General features: G+C 48.0%; 1 protein-coding gene across 1 annotated transcript in view; it reads left to right on the forward strand.

The window, feature by feature from the left end:
- Nucleotides 1-3,463: 3,463 nt before the first annotated feature.
- Nucleotides 3,464-14,702, forward strand: part of LOC111153299 (SIN3 transcription regulator family member A) — a 69,789-nt gene continuing 58,550 nt past the window's right edge. Inside the window, exon 1 of the mRNA XM_022512236.1 lies at nt 3,464-3,624. The gene's annotated coding sequence lies outside the window, so the exon portion shown is untranslated. The remainder of the gene's footprint in view (nt 3,625-14,702) is intronic.

Here is a 14,702-nt window from a genome sequence, read left to right on the forward strand (position 1 = left end):
GGGCGACCGGCGGCGGGGGAGGGCACCGGAAAGAGCCCCCCGCCCCTAGGCACCAGCTCCGCGGAGCGCCGGTCTGTGTTCTCCGAACTCCCGGGCCGTGGCAGTAGAGCCGGCATTCGGCGCCGGAACCCGCCAGGCCGCGAGCCCGCGCGGAACTCGGCCCGGGGGTGCGGAAAACCTCCAGGAACTCCGTGGCGGCTTCGACCCGCGGCCCCAGCTGATCCCCTTGCAAACATGGAGCTGCCTCCTTCCCCGCCCACCCCAGGGCGGCCGCGGCGGCGGCGGCTCCCTTCCCCTCCCCCGGCGGTGCGGCTTGCCCGCTGAAGGTGCGGGGGCGGGGGCGCGGGCGTGTGAGCGCGCCCACGAGGGGGTGGCCTGAAAGGGGCAGTGAAGGTCGGAAACTGGGAAAACAGTCTCCACGCTCGGAATCGGGAAAAGGAAATGCATCAGCGGGCGGGGAGGGGCGCGGGGGGCGCGCCTGTCAGCCGGGATGGCGGCCGCGGGCTGGAAGGCGGGGCGCCGGCGCTAACCGCCGGGGTCGGGTGGGGCGACGCGGGGAGAGGAGGCGCCGGAGCCCCGGCCCACGGAGCGCCGAGCTGCCCCTGCCTCCACTCCTCGGCCTAGCCTGTTTACTATCTACTCCAGCGGCCGCTTGTGCAACCCGCCCGGAGGGGAGCTGAGGGGCGGGGCCTTTCCCTCTCTCTTCCACCCACCTCGGGCTCCTCCAGAGGGCCCGCCTTCTCTTGTCTTCCACTGGCTGGGCGAGACTCCCTTTTTTCCTTCTCGGTTCTCGACTGGATGACATTCTCCCGAGCTCCGCCTATCGGAGGCCGGGCTGGAGTTTAAGTTGCTAGGATTTTTTTCCGTGAAGGGCGGAGGGAGGATTCCTGCGGCATACGTGAGGCGCAAGGTCCCGCCCCCACTCCTGGTTGGTGAGATGGATAGTCTCCGCCCCCTCCGCCCGAGCGAGCTGGGAGGGGGAAGTCCACCCCCTGTACTCCGCCCCCTCCTCTAGCCTGTGTGCGCGCTCCGCACATGTGTGAGTCCCGCCTTGCTCCTTCGAACTGTCCTCCCGCCCGGAAGTCCCGGGTTTGGAGTCCTTGGCGGGGGGTGGGGGTGGGTGGAGGTAGGGGGGCGAAGAGAGCTGAAAGGCACACAATGATTCCTCTAAGGCTCGAGATCTGGTAGCTTTGCGATGAAGTTAGGGGTTAACGGCTTGAGTGGATTTCGGGGGCCTCGACTCCAGGGGTTCTGCACGGTTGGGGAGGAGGGCTGGATCTGGCCTTCCAGGCCAATTACTAAAGTTCTGACCCTGTGGCCTGGCCGTTCCCGCGCCTCTTGACTTCCCCGAGATCGCCCTGAATTTCACTTGAGAACGCCGCGGACGCTGGCAGCTTGTCCGTAGGTGGTTTTATCTAAAACTCTGAGCACCTAAGCTTGGCCTGGGTGCTTTAGGCAAGGTCCGGGGTGGTTCACTCCCTACTGGCAGAGGAGTCGGGGGCGGCCCAATCCTGCTTGGATTCGAAGTGGTTCATGACGTCTAGGTGGAGCGTCGTGTGGCCCCCAGTCCAGGGAGCAGGGGACGGCCCAGAGTGAAAGATACCCTCCATAAGTTCTGTATAAGTGTCGCTTCTTCCTAACCTCGGAGAGGTTTGACTCGAGGGTCGCTTTCGTTGGTGTGACTTATTTTTAGAGCTCCGTCTTTGGGCAGGGCTTGTCTTTCATCTGTTAGCTACTCATGGAGTTCACAGTTCAGTGCCTTGTCCTTGCGGCTGGAAGCCATCCTTGGAGTCAGGCCCACCTGTTGCCAGCGCTGGTTTCGTTGCGGTCTCCGCTGGATTGCAGAGGGAGGACAGGATAGGACCTGGGAGCTGGTTCCCTGGGGCCTGCCACTTGGGGACTGACAGGGCTCTCGGGGGAGTAGCCTTTTTGCCGGAGAGCGGGAAAATTCTAGTCCCGCCCCCTCCTTTCCTGGCGCTCCTTGAGCGCCCCCCAAAGCAGGGCCAGCGTCCGTTCTCCACCTTATTTGGTGAATAAATAAAAGCAACCTAGGCACTGCAAGCACTTTGTCTCTGTGCGGTTGAAGCACTATAACCTACACAGAGAGGGCTTAGGGACTGCCATTAACACTTGTTGGCCAAAGGAGTAGGTGAACAGCCATTCTTATCTTTTGTCATCAACTGTGGAATTTTTATTCTTTGTATGAAGCGTGGGGTGAAGGTTCATTTATACTGTGGCCTGTTTGGTCTTCTGATTCAGTTCGAGTCGGAATATGCCTCTAGATCTACCCGGGAGATCGCAAACGCCTTACATCTCATGCTCCGCCTTCCGGAGGCTTGCCAGGGCGGTGGCTGTTAGGGCCCTGCCTTCTTTTTGGTTATCTCCGCCCTCTTAGGACTGCATACTCAAGTTTAGGGATTGTCGGTGTTAGAAGTGTGCAGCCACCCCTAGCAGCGCGCTGGCAACCACTGGGGCTCTTTTTCGGCTTTGGTCTCCAGCTCTTAATTCTGTACGTACTGATAGGAGCTGTACGGATCCGGTTGCTCCGGATATTTGTGTTTATAAGGAGGCAGAGTGCGGAAATGTAAATTGTAGAGAGAACTGGATAGAATGAGGTTCTTTTTCTTTTTCTCTCTTTCTTTCTTTCTTTTTTTTTTCTTGTAAGGGATCTTCCACGGTGGTAGTGCTGGTGCCTCTCGCTTTCAAATTCCAGGGCTTCGGATCTCAGCGTGCTGAGCTCCGCGCCCCCTCCTGTTCCGGGCCCTGGAACTCTCTGCACTTCAGTCTCTAGTGTAAACATTCCACAAAAGGACTGCTAAGGTTCAGCCTCCTCGCGCGGGGCGGAGTCAGGTCCTTTCTAGACGGGCGTCCTGGCCAATGGAGGCTGCTACCGGCGCCAAACTCTCCAATCGGGTGGTTGGAGGCGGAGCCTGTCTCACTTACGGACATTTTACCCCACATCGGTTACTTACCTTCCAATGCGATGACCGGCGAGGGCGGGAGCCGACTTGTTGGGCCTGTGGCTGGACCGCACGGGGCGGGATGTATGGAGTCCTCCAATGAGATGTGAAGAGCTCCCCTGCTTCCTCCAATAGTATTGAGGCGTGGGGGTGGGATTCTGCAATTCGTCTCCAATAGGCGGGGTTGAGTTAGGGAAGCTCCCCGCCAATAGGGGCGTGGAGAAGGTGAGCGGCTCCCCCTCCCCTCCCAGCCGAGGGGAAGGGGCGGGCAGCCGGCAGGCAGGGCACAGCGATTGGTTAAACCTTTGACGGGCGGATAATGCGGCCTGTGGTGGAGCGAAGTTGAGTCTTCCCTCTGCGGGGCGGGCCGGGGGAGTGGGCGGGATTTCCCGGGTAACAGAGAAGCGGCCGCGGCGGTAGAGGCGGCGGAGACGGTTTCTCCATCTTTCCCCCCCTCCCCTTCCCCCCTCGGAGTTTCCCTCCCTCCCTCCCTCCCTCCTTCCCAGTCTGGGCACCGGGGCCTGTGACCGTTTCGTTAGCGGAGAGGAGGCTGCCAGTCCGCTTCGGCGGGCCTGTGCCTGCGCCGTTCTCGGGGCCTCCCTGCTGAGCCCAAGGCTCACGCCGAGAGGGACACGCAGAGAGGAGCGGCCGGAGCAGCTTTGCGGTGAGAGCACGCCGGGCCAGGGTCGGGGCGGGGAGCCTGGTGGCGGGTAACGCTGGACTCGAGGGTGTGTATTTTTAGGGGGGGGCTGACCTCCTCGGCTTCCCGTAGAGCAGGCGGGCGGGAGGTGTGTGGATGTGTGAGGGGGGTGGGGGGCGGAGCGGGGTAGCTCTTCGTGCGGGAGGGGGAGGAGAGCGTAGTCCCGGTGCGCGCGGAGGGGGCGGGCTCTCGCGCCGCCGTTCAGGGGCGGGGCCGGCGCGCGCGTGCGATTGTGGAGAAAGGGGCGGGGCGGCCCTGGCTAAGTGCTGTTTGCGGTCGACCACCCCTCCTGTCTTCCCGAGGTGGGCGGGGCCTCGGCTGGGCAGCCGCGCACTGGCATGCTGGGGTTGGGGGACGGGCAAGGGGTCTCCCGCGTGTGGCTTCGGGGCGCGGCTGGGAGGGGGCGTGAAGTCGGCTTTCCTCCGCCTTCTCGGGATCCGGTTGGCCGGAGGGGCCGTACGGAGCGGCGATGCCACTCCCCCAGGCCGTCCTCCCCTTCCCCCCGGTTTCCGCCTCCTTGGCAAGTGAGGCGGGGTTCGGGAAAGCCCGCTGTCGGGTCTGGCTTGGAGTCGCGGCGCCCAGATCTGCCCCGCCCTACGTCTCCGTGGGGTGGGAGGGGCTCCCGCCGACTCTGAGCTGCGGAGGTGTCAGGACTTACTCCTGTGGCTGGGCCATGCCTTTTGCCTGGGGCAGGAGAGCTGGGTGCCAGAGCTGTTGTCTCTGCTTAGCTCCACGCAGCGTCGATGGCACCGCTCCGCCTTGGAGATTGGGAGCATGGTCACTGCCACTCCCCCCTCCCCGAATTGTAATTATTGGGCAGAGGTGCTCAAGGTCCTTTCGTTGGAGTCTTGCGGTGGCGTGGCTGCTCGTGCTGTGACCATGCTTCCGCAGCGGTGATTGTTGGGGGGAGGGGCGGAGAGTCATCAGAGACTAGAAATGTGGCCGGGGACAACCTTTCTTGGAGTTCCCTTGATGTTCAGTTACTGTGGCTGTTCGGGGCGGGGTTTCCTTTGAGCCAATAGGGTAGTGGGTAGTTGGACTTGGCCACTATTAGGTGCCTTAGGATTTCAAATCCAGTTAGCCAGAAAAAGTCTTTAACTAGGCTGAGATATAGGAAAGGAAGGGTTGGATTTACATTTTACTATTTAAAACGATGTGTTCATAAAAGATGGTGATTTTAAAAAAATAATGAATAAAATACTCTGATTTCTTCGGCTGTTACATTTTTGAATGCTTTCATTGTACATACAGGTGATTCTGCTATGTGAGCTTAATTTCACAAAGAAATAAGTTGCAGTTTAGGTAACTATAGGTATTCTTGAAAAACCTCCTCTTCTGGTTTTGTATAATTCTGTTAGAACATCAAGACTATTTCTGTTTATATTCTGTAAAACAGCGTTCTTGCCGTTTTGTTAACAGAGGGTGAAGTCGAGGACTAATGCAGTTTTGTGTATGTGACTTTCGTAGCATTGCCCTCCGACCTGTTTTGGGGAGTTGCCTTAGGACGTTTCATGTTTAATGAACTGTTTAAAAAAAAAAAAATTTTTTTTTTTTTTTTAAAGTAAGCTCTACACCCAACATGGGGATCGAGCTCAGGAGACAAGAGTCACATGGTCTTCTGGCTGAGCCAGCCAGGTGCCCCATAATGAATGATTTTAAATGAGTTTTTTGCTTTGAATTGATACATTCTTTTTTCTTAAGAGAAATTGTGTGTTTTTTATATTTTTTCATGAGAAAATAAATGCGGAGGAATATATTTATAGATTAAAATCTGAGCAAGCCCTCTGGCTGATACCTGAACTGAAGTTAAATTCTGGATTTCTGCTTTGTTCAGTTGGGACTGAGAGCTTGATGTCCTGGCCCATATTCATGAGAAGAGAGTAAGTCCCATCTCAGTTAAGGAAGTAGCAATGGCAAAGGTAGCTTTTTCATTTGAGCAGTTGTGACTGTGGTAGAATTGGTGTGGAGAGAGAAAGCCTGGGTGTTTTTTCTGATGTTATAGATTGCCAGAGATAGTGATGATAGTACAGTCTACCACTGAGGAAGATTTGGTCAACACATAGTTGTTCCCACCATTTGCAGTGCTGTCTGCTGGGAAACACGGAAGACCTAAATCATGCCCTTAATATGTTGTCTCTTGGGGCACCAGGGTCAGAAGTCCCAGATATGCTTTAAGGATTGTAAGAACCTGGTTATACTATAGGAAAGTTTTTATAAATGCTTCTTATCTCTCCAAATATCAGTATGATATATACTATAGTTTTGTCAGAGTTAAGACCCTAGATGAAAGATTGGCATTTTGTAATTAAGACGGTTTTACCCGTAGAGTAAGATTGTTTTTCTTATTTGTTAAGGAAAGAGGTATGTAGTAATTTGATAAGATTATTGGCAAAGCTTAGTCTGTTTACATCTGAAATACAGACAAGATAACTGGAGATCTTTTCAAGTCAGTTGTTAATGGCTGCGAATTTTAGTCAATTTTAGTAGAATTAAAAGATTATGTCCCTGTCATTCAGTAATCTAGTTAAGTGCTTTATTTATTTATTTTTTAAAAGATTTTATTTACTTATTTGACAGCAAGAGCGGGAACACAAGCAGGGGAAGTGGGAGAGGGAGAAGCAGGGTTCTGGCTGAGCAGGGAGCCCTATGCGTGGTTCAGCCAGGACCCTGGGATCATGACCTGAGCAAAACTGAGCCACCTGGGTCCCCCTAGTGAAGTGCTTTAAAAGGCTTTCTGGGGCTGCCTGCGTAGCTCGGTTTGGGGTCCGTTTTTGGCTCAGGTCATGACCCTAGGGTCATGGGATCGAGTCTGGCATCAGGCTCCTTCCTGGGCAGGGAGCCTGCCTTTCCCTCTGCCTGCTGCTTGACCTCTCGCTCTTGCTCACTCTCTCTGACAGATAAATAAAGTCTTTAAAAAAATTAAAAGGCTTTCTCCCTCTTCTGAGTAATACTACTAGGAGTTGTTAAGCTTTACTTTCTGTAGATTCTCCTAAAAATGATAGTTAACATGCTTTTTATTTTTTTTAATTAAAAAGAAAATTTTTTAAAGATTTATTTATTTGACAGAGATCACAAGTAGGCAGGCAGAGAGGCAGGCAGAGGGAGAGGGAGAAGCAGGCTCCCTGCTGAGCAGAGAGCCCGATGCGGGGCTCGATCCCAGGACCCTGAGATCATGACCTCAGCCAAAGACAGAGGCTTAACCCACTGAGCCACCCAGGCGCCCCACTTTTTATTTTTTAAAAAAGAGATTTATTTGAGAGAATATGCATGCGCAAAGTGGGTGGGGGAGTGCAGTGGGGGCAGGCGTAGAGGGAGAGAGAGAATCCTCAAGCAGACTCCCCCCTGAGCATAGAACCCAGTGCTGGGGCTCCATCCCAGGACCTTGAGATCATGACCTGAGCTGCAGTCAAGAGCCAGCCGGTTAACCAACTGAGCCACCCAGGCGCCCTATTAACATGCTTTTTAAAACTGTACCCTCTGTCTGCTTGAAAAATGACTTTCATTTTTTTTCTAAAGATTTATTTTTTTTTTAAAGATTTTATTTATTTATTTGACAGAGAGAGATCACAAGTAGGCAGAGAGGCAGGCAGAGAGAGAGAGGGAAGCAGGCTCTCCACTGAGCAGAGAGCATGATGCGGGGCTCGATCCCAGGACCCTGAGATCATGACCTCAGCCGAAGGCAGAGGCTTAACCCACTGAGCCACCCAGGTACCCCTAAAGACTTATTTTTTAAAAAATTAAAAAAATAAAGATTTATTTATCCTAGAAAGAGAGAGCATGCGCACACAAGCTGAGGGGGGCAGAGGGGGAGGGAGAGAGAATCTCAAGCAGACTGTGCACCAGCTCAGGTTGAGATTAGGACCTGAGCTGATACCAAGAGTGGGAGGCTTTTTTTTTTTTTTTTTAAAGATTTATTTATTTATTTGACAGAGAGAGAGAAAGAGATGGCGAGAGAGGGAACACAAACGGGGAGTAGGAGAGGGAGAAGCAGGCTTCCCTCTGAGCAGGGAGCCCGATGTGGGGCTCGATCTAGGATCCCGGGATCTTGACTTGAGCCGAAGGCAGACAGTCAACGACTGAGCCACCCAGGCGCCCCAAGAGTGGGAGTCTTAACTGACTATGCCACCCACACACCCCAGTAAGAACTTCCATTTATTGAGCCATTATGTCACGGGCACTGAGTTAGGCACTGTACATTTATTAATCCATTTAATCTTCATGATAACCCTGTCTAGTGGGTACTATGAAGTCCATGTTTTAAAGATGAAGAAACAGTGATACAGAGAGGTTAGAACTGTGGTAAGTGGCCATGATAGGTGTGAACCCTGGCATTCTGGTTCCAGAGTCCCTGCTCCTAATTCTACACTTCATTTGTGTCTGGTCTAAAGATAGTAAACAGTGAGGGAGCAGTGTGCTTTTAAAAACAATTGAGGTAAAACATATGTAAACATATGAGGTAAAACATATGTAACAAAATTTACCGATTTAGCTATTTTTAAGTGTACAATTCAGTGGCATTAAGTACACCCACTTTGTTGTGCAACCATTACAACTATCCATCCAGAACTTTTTCATCTTTCCAAACTGAAACTCTGTACCCACCAAACAACAGCTCCTTTATCTATCTATCTGTCTATCTATCTTTAAGCATTTTATAATTTTAGCTCATGAGTGTGTGCATGAGGTGGGGGCACAGAGGGAGAGGAAGGGAAAGAGAGAGGCAGATTCCTCACTGAGTGCAGAGCCCTCTGTGGGGCTCGATCTCAGGACCCTGAGATCATGACCTGAACTGAAATCAAGAGTTGGTCGCTTAATCGACTGAACCACCCAGGCACCCCAAACTCAACACCCCAACAGGCCCTTTAAATTTCTCCCCAGCCCCTAGCAGCAACCATTCTACTTTATGTTTGTGTGAGTTTGACTACTCTAGGTTCTTGATATTTAAGTGGAGTCCTACAGTAATTGTCCTTTTGTGTCTGGCTTACTTCACTTAGAATAATGTCCTCAAGGGTTTATCCATGTTGTAGCACATGTCAGAATTACCTTCCTTTTTAACGGTGAATAATATTCCATTATATGTATATATCACCTTCTGGTGATTCACATATCGGTGGGCATTTGGCTTGTTTCCACCTCTTGGCTATTGTGAATAATGCTGCGAAGAACATGGATATATAAATACCTCTTCAAGTACGTGCTTTGAATTCTTTTGGGTATATACTCAGAAGTAGAATTGCTGGATCAAATGATAATTCTGTGTTTAATTTTTTGAGGACCCAGCATTGTGCTTTTGAAAGCAGCTCTGAGGGAAAAGATTGGAACTCTGATTCTAAAGGGGAACTGGGTCAACACCCATTTCTTGACCACCTTCTTAAGTAGCCCTGGGCTGACACAGGAAGAGTCTTTGTCCCAGAAAAGTTTACATTCTTAGAAGGAAAGGCAGATATTCACATGATGATTTTATTACACATCAGTGGAGATCGAGTGCCATAAGAGCCAACTGTAGAGAGCTGCAAGGAATTCAGAGGAGGGAGGCCTTACTTTTGGGGTGGAGGAGGAGATGACACTGAATGAGCAGCAGGAGGATGAATCTTGAAATCATAGATCCAGATGAAGCAGGTTGTTGAATGGATGAACTTAGACATCTCAGAGTACCCCTAGAGAGTGTTTTGGGGTGTTAGAAAGAGTGGCATTTTTCACACATGAATTGTAGTCTCTTCTAGAGTTTGTGAATCCTGTTCTCTTCAGTTTATAGACCTGATTGCTTCTACTGCTTTGGAAGGTGTTTAAGAATAAGAATCATAGTGAAGAAATTATGGACTTGGCACATATGTTACTGCTACCATGTGAAGCTCAAGATATGTTAATATGGCCAGCTATTGTTTCCTAATACTTCCTTTCCTTCACGTGCCTTCCTAGTTCTCCTTCAGTAAGTGAGTAGTAGAAGTAATATCTTGGGATTTTTATCTTTTTTCTGGTTACAGCTCAAGTAATACTTCTGGATACTTTTTTGTTAAGGTTAAGGTTATTCAGCAGCGTATCCAGCAGGATAGTGTATTCTGCCATTATTGCTTTATCTTATTTACAAACATTTCAAAGAATTTTGGGTTTGTGCCATTTTTTTTTTTTTTTTTTTTTTTTTTAAGGTAGGTTCCTTCTGACGTGGGGTGTGAACTCATGACCTGGAGATCAAGACCTGAGCTGTGATCAAGAGTTGAATGTTTAACTGACTGAGCGACCCACGTGCCTCCTGCCACTTTTTTTGTTTTAAGATTTTATTTATTTGAGAGAAAAAAAGCAGGGGTGGGCGAGGGAGGAGCAGAGGGAGAGGGACAAGGAGACTCTGCTCAGCACAGAGCCCAATGTGGGGCTTGATCCCATGATCCTGAGATCATGACCTGAGCCAAAATCCAGAGTCTGATGTGTAACCAACTGAGCCACCCAGGCACCCCTAAGTGTAAATTCTAATTGTATTTAGACAGTTATCTGTCTTAATTGTCTTTTAACAACATATTAAAAATACCAGAAAACCTTGGCTTCCTTTAATTATGTAATTTTATTTTGGGGTCTCTCTTCAGAAGACATGCCTAGTGAGATTTGTTGTCAAATATAATCAAACGTATAGAGGTTTTTGCCCCTATACATTTGCGGGGCAACTGGTTTTCCTCAGCAAGAGCTGTACCATTAACTTAGCCCATCTAGGCTGGAACTTAATTTTTGTGATAGCCTCTGTGCCTAGAATAATATTGGCACATAATAGGTGATAAAAAGTATACGAACTGAACTCATATTGCATTTTAAAGTTTGTTAACTACATCTCTTTGGTTGCAAATGGCTTCAAAGTTAAGCATTTATTAGTAGCAGTTTCGAAGGCATACGTCTCTTTTTTTGCCCTTCCCTTCTTTTGTTTTTGAACTACTCATCACCTTTCTGTCTCGTGTGTCTGCATGTTATTTGTACTTAGAGCATCATGGCTGTGGGCACTTCCTCAGTCCTGCGATATGATATCCTTGCGGACTGGTGGGCTAATGAAAGATACATATATGTCTATAATCCCTATCTGCAGTTCTGATGCGTAAGAATTTTTGTTTGGTAAGTTTGGTTCCACAACTGATTAAGGCCACCAGCCCAGTCTAGGCTGTCTCACGTGGTGCAGAGATGTGAATGTGCTTGATTAAGGAGAGTTACCTTGTATACTCTCACCTTTCTAAAATCCAAACAATGCTGATAACTCCCAGCTTTCTTTAATTGCAGACCTCTCCCCTGTACTATAGATGAGCATAACCCGTGGCCCACTTCATATTTCTTCTTGGATATTTAATAGGCATTTTGACCTCTTTTTTTCTGTCTTACTTGTATTTAATCTTCAGTAAATCCTTTTTGCTCTATACTCAAAATACTACTCAGAATTTGATCACTAAATACCACCACCACCACCACCCTACTCCCAACCGTAGCAGTGAATGTAAGTACATCTCTAGCTTGAATTGTTTCAGTTACCTTAACTGTTCCCTCTGCTTTATTATTCAGCTCCTCTTGGGCTGTTCTTAGCACAACAGTCCAAGTGAGTCTTTTTTAAAACCTAACTCAGACCATGTCACTTTTCTGCTTGAAACCCACCAGTGCCTTCCCAGGTCAGTCTGGTGATTAAGCTTGAATCCTCATTATGACTTCTGAGAACAAACACAGTATGCTCCTTACCCACTGTCCCCAACCCCATTACCTCTCTGACTACATTTTCTATCAGTCTGTTTTTTCCTTCATTCTGTTCCAGTTATACAGCCTTTTTGCTGTTCTTGGAAAATATTAAGCACAGATATGCATCAGGGTCTTTGCATTTCCTTTTCCCTCTGCCTGTAATTCTTCCTCACTGATTTCCGCATGGTTAGCTCTCCACTTCTTTTACCCAAAAGTTACTGTATCAGTGAGGTATTCTTTAGTCACTCTTATGTAAAATTTCAAAAACCCTTCTCTTTTTCTTCTTAGTGCTTGTCACTGTCTAGTGTTCTGAACACCATGTGTACTGTCTTTTTCTCCCTCTTCATGTAAACTTCATGAAGGAGGAGACTTTTTGGTTTACTGCTATTTCTCTAGCTCCAAGAAGAATGCCTGGGACGTGCTATGTGCTCAATAAATATTAGAGGTTGCATGTATGAATGAGTGAGTGATTTGAATTTTGCCATAGGCAAGACTGTATGCTATGCACAGGGGAGAAAACAAAGCTGGTTAAAGGTATATGTGCCCAGGCCTGTGTAGGGGCAAATAGCTAATAGAGTAAATACAGGATGAGGTTAAGTGACACATCTACCTGTCCTGTTAACTGTCTCAAGTCCTATTCTTTTTCAAGAGAGAACAAGAGAGTGTGAGGTGGGGGTGGGGAGGGGCATAGGGAGAGGGCAAGAGAGAGAATTCTAAGCAGGCTCCACACTCAGCATGGGGCCCAAAGTGGGGGCTCGATCTCACAATCCTGCGATCATGACCTGAGCCAAAATTAGGAATTGGATGCTTAACTGACTGAGCCACCCAAGCACTTCCTCCGGTCATAATTACAATGCTTTCTTCATAGCTGTAGCTAGCATATCTTCTGTTATTTATGTTCAGTCTGTTTTATACCAAAGAGAGAATTTACTTATTTTCATTTTAATGAGATAAACTCATTTTAGCTATTACCGTTTATACATCTGAACTATATTATGGGATCTTTAAAAATTTTTATTGATTTATTTGCCAGAGAGAGCACAAGCAGAGGGAGCGGCAGAGGGAGAAGCAGGCTCCCCACTGAGCAGGGATCCCAACAGGGGACTTGATCCCAGGACCTCGGGATCACTACCCAAGCCGAAGACAGACTCCTTTTTTTTTTTTTTTGACAGATCACAAGTAGGCAGACAGGCAGGCAGAGAGAGGAAGGGAAGCAGGCTCCCCGCCGAGCAGAGAGCCCAATGCGGGGCTCCATCCCAGGACCCTGGGATCATGACCTGAGCCAAAGGCAGAGGGTTCAGCCCACTGAACCACTGAGGCGCCCCCAAAGACAGACTCTTAACTGAATAAGCCACCCAGGCATCCCTATATTATGGGATCTTAATGATCTTAGTTTTCCTGTAGCTTGAAACATTTTGGTATTTCATCATCCTACGAATTATTTCATCATTGCTCATCAATTATTCCCTATTATGCTAAAAGAGACTAAAATAATAAGAAAAGGGGAGAATGATGGCATTGCCTAGAAGGATAATGCAGTGGTAAAATAAATCACCACTATACACTTCAATTTTCTTACTGCTTTGCCTGAAGCATTACAGCATCTTCCAAGATGGTGTAGAAAAAGTTGGGAGATACCATCTTAAACAATCTGTAAGACATTAGCAGCTGGGGAATCTGAGTGAAAGGTATATGACCATTTTTAATACTATTTTTACAACTTTTTTAAGCTTTCAGGGAACGTATTTGGTAATCTTTCATTTTTTTGCCTCCTGTAATGGCAAAGAGAAATAAAAACAGAGGAAAACCCTTCACAGGTATCAGAGGAGCTAGTGTACAGACACAGTCCAGCAGACAGCAGCCGGCTAGACTGGGGCGATGGTGGTAAAACTGTGCGCCTCTTCGCAGACTATGTAGTCTTTAGGTGACAATATGATGAATTTTTTCAGAATGAAGAAGGTAACATGTACACCATGTATTTTTGAGGGGTGGGTAAGAAATAATGATATCATCCAGGTAGTTGTTCAGCAGGAAGGACTTCAGAATGAAGTGTTTTAACGTCAATCAAAACCATTTCAATTTGCTAAAAGGGTATATGATTGTGTTCTTTCATCTTCTAGGATGTTTATGCACTGAAACTGACTTGTGAGTGGACATTTGCTAAAGGCAGGTGTACAGAAGTGATTGGAAGGAAACAGGATATAGAATTGAAAAAACAACATTGGATAGATCATTCTAATTGGCGTTTATTAGCCTAAAACTGAGAATGCTTGCAGCTGTGGAGCAAAGAAGATGATTGTCCTTGCCAATAAAATTAAGAATTAAATTTTCAAAGTATTGTGTGTGGTAATACAAAAAAAGAAAAAAAATCCCAAAGTGGTGATAAGTTAGAACTTTACTTAATTCTGAAGTCAGAATTACAGAATGGCAGGACGCCTGGGTGGCTCAGTTGGTTGGACGACTGTCTTCGGCTCAGGTCATGATCCCGGAGTCCCGGGATCGAGTCCCACATCAGGCTCCCAGCTCCATGGGGAGTCTGCTTCTCCCTCTGACCTTCTCCTCGCCATGCTCTCTTTCACTGTCTCTCTCTCAAATAAATAAATAAAATCTTAAAAAAAAAAAAAAGAATTACAGAATGGCTATGTTCCAACCTCATGTGTGGTATTTGGTGACTTGTCAGTTTCATTTTATTTTTTTTATTTTTAAAGGTTTTATTTATTTATTTGACAGAGATCACAAGTAGGCAGAGAGAGGGGGGAAGCAGGCTCCCTGCTGAGCAGAGAGCCACATGCAATCCCAGGACCCTGGGATCATGACCTGAGTTTAACCCACTGAGTCACCCAGGCGCCCCTCAGTTGAAATTTTCTGTCCTTGTCATTTCTTTTTCTTACAGATATTTTTGCAACAGACGTAGCTTTATTCATTACAAGCTACTGGAGATTCGTTTTTTTAAAAGATTGTATTGATTTATTTGAGAAGAGAGCATGAGCAGGGAGAGGAGCAGAGGAAGAGGGAGAAGCAGACTCCCTGTTGAGCAGAGAGCCCAATGTGGGGCTCAATCCCAGGACCCTGGGATCATGACCTGAGCCAAAGGCAGAGAGGCTTAACCCACTGAGCCACCCAGGCACCCCAGTCAGTTGCATTTTAAAGGATATTAACTGTTTTGGGTATTTATATATTCAAAACCAGGGAAGTAGGAAATAAAAATTAGGATTTGCTATTTAAGTTCTTTTTTTTTTTTTAAAGATTTTATTTATTTATTTGACAGAGAGCACAGCAGGGGGAAAGGGAGAGGGAAAAGTAGGTTCCCTGCTAAGAAGGGAGCTCAGTGTGGGACTTGATCC

The sequence above is a fragment of the Enhydra lutris genome, unplaced genomic scaffold, assembly GCF_002288905.1.
Source record: "Enhydra lutris kenyoni isolate GAN:26980312 unplaced genomic scaffold, ASM228890v2 scaffoldscaffold31, whole genome shotgun sequence".
Classification (NCBI taxonomy): Eukaryota; Metazoa; Chordata; class Mammalia; order Carnivora; family Mustelidae; genus Enhydra; species Enhydra lutris.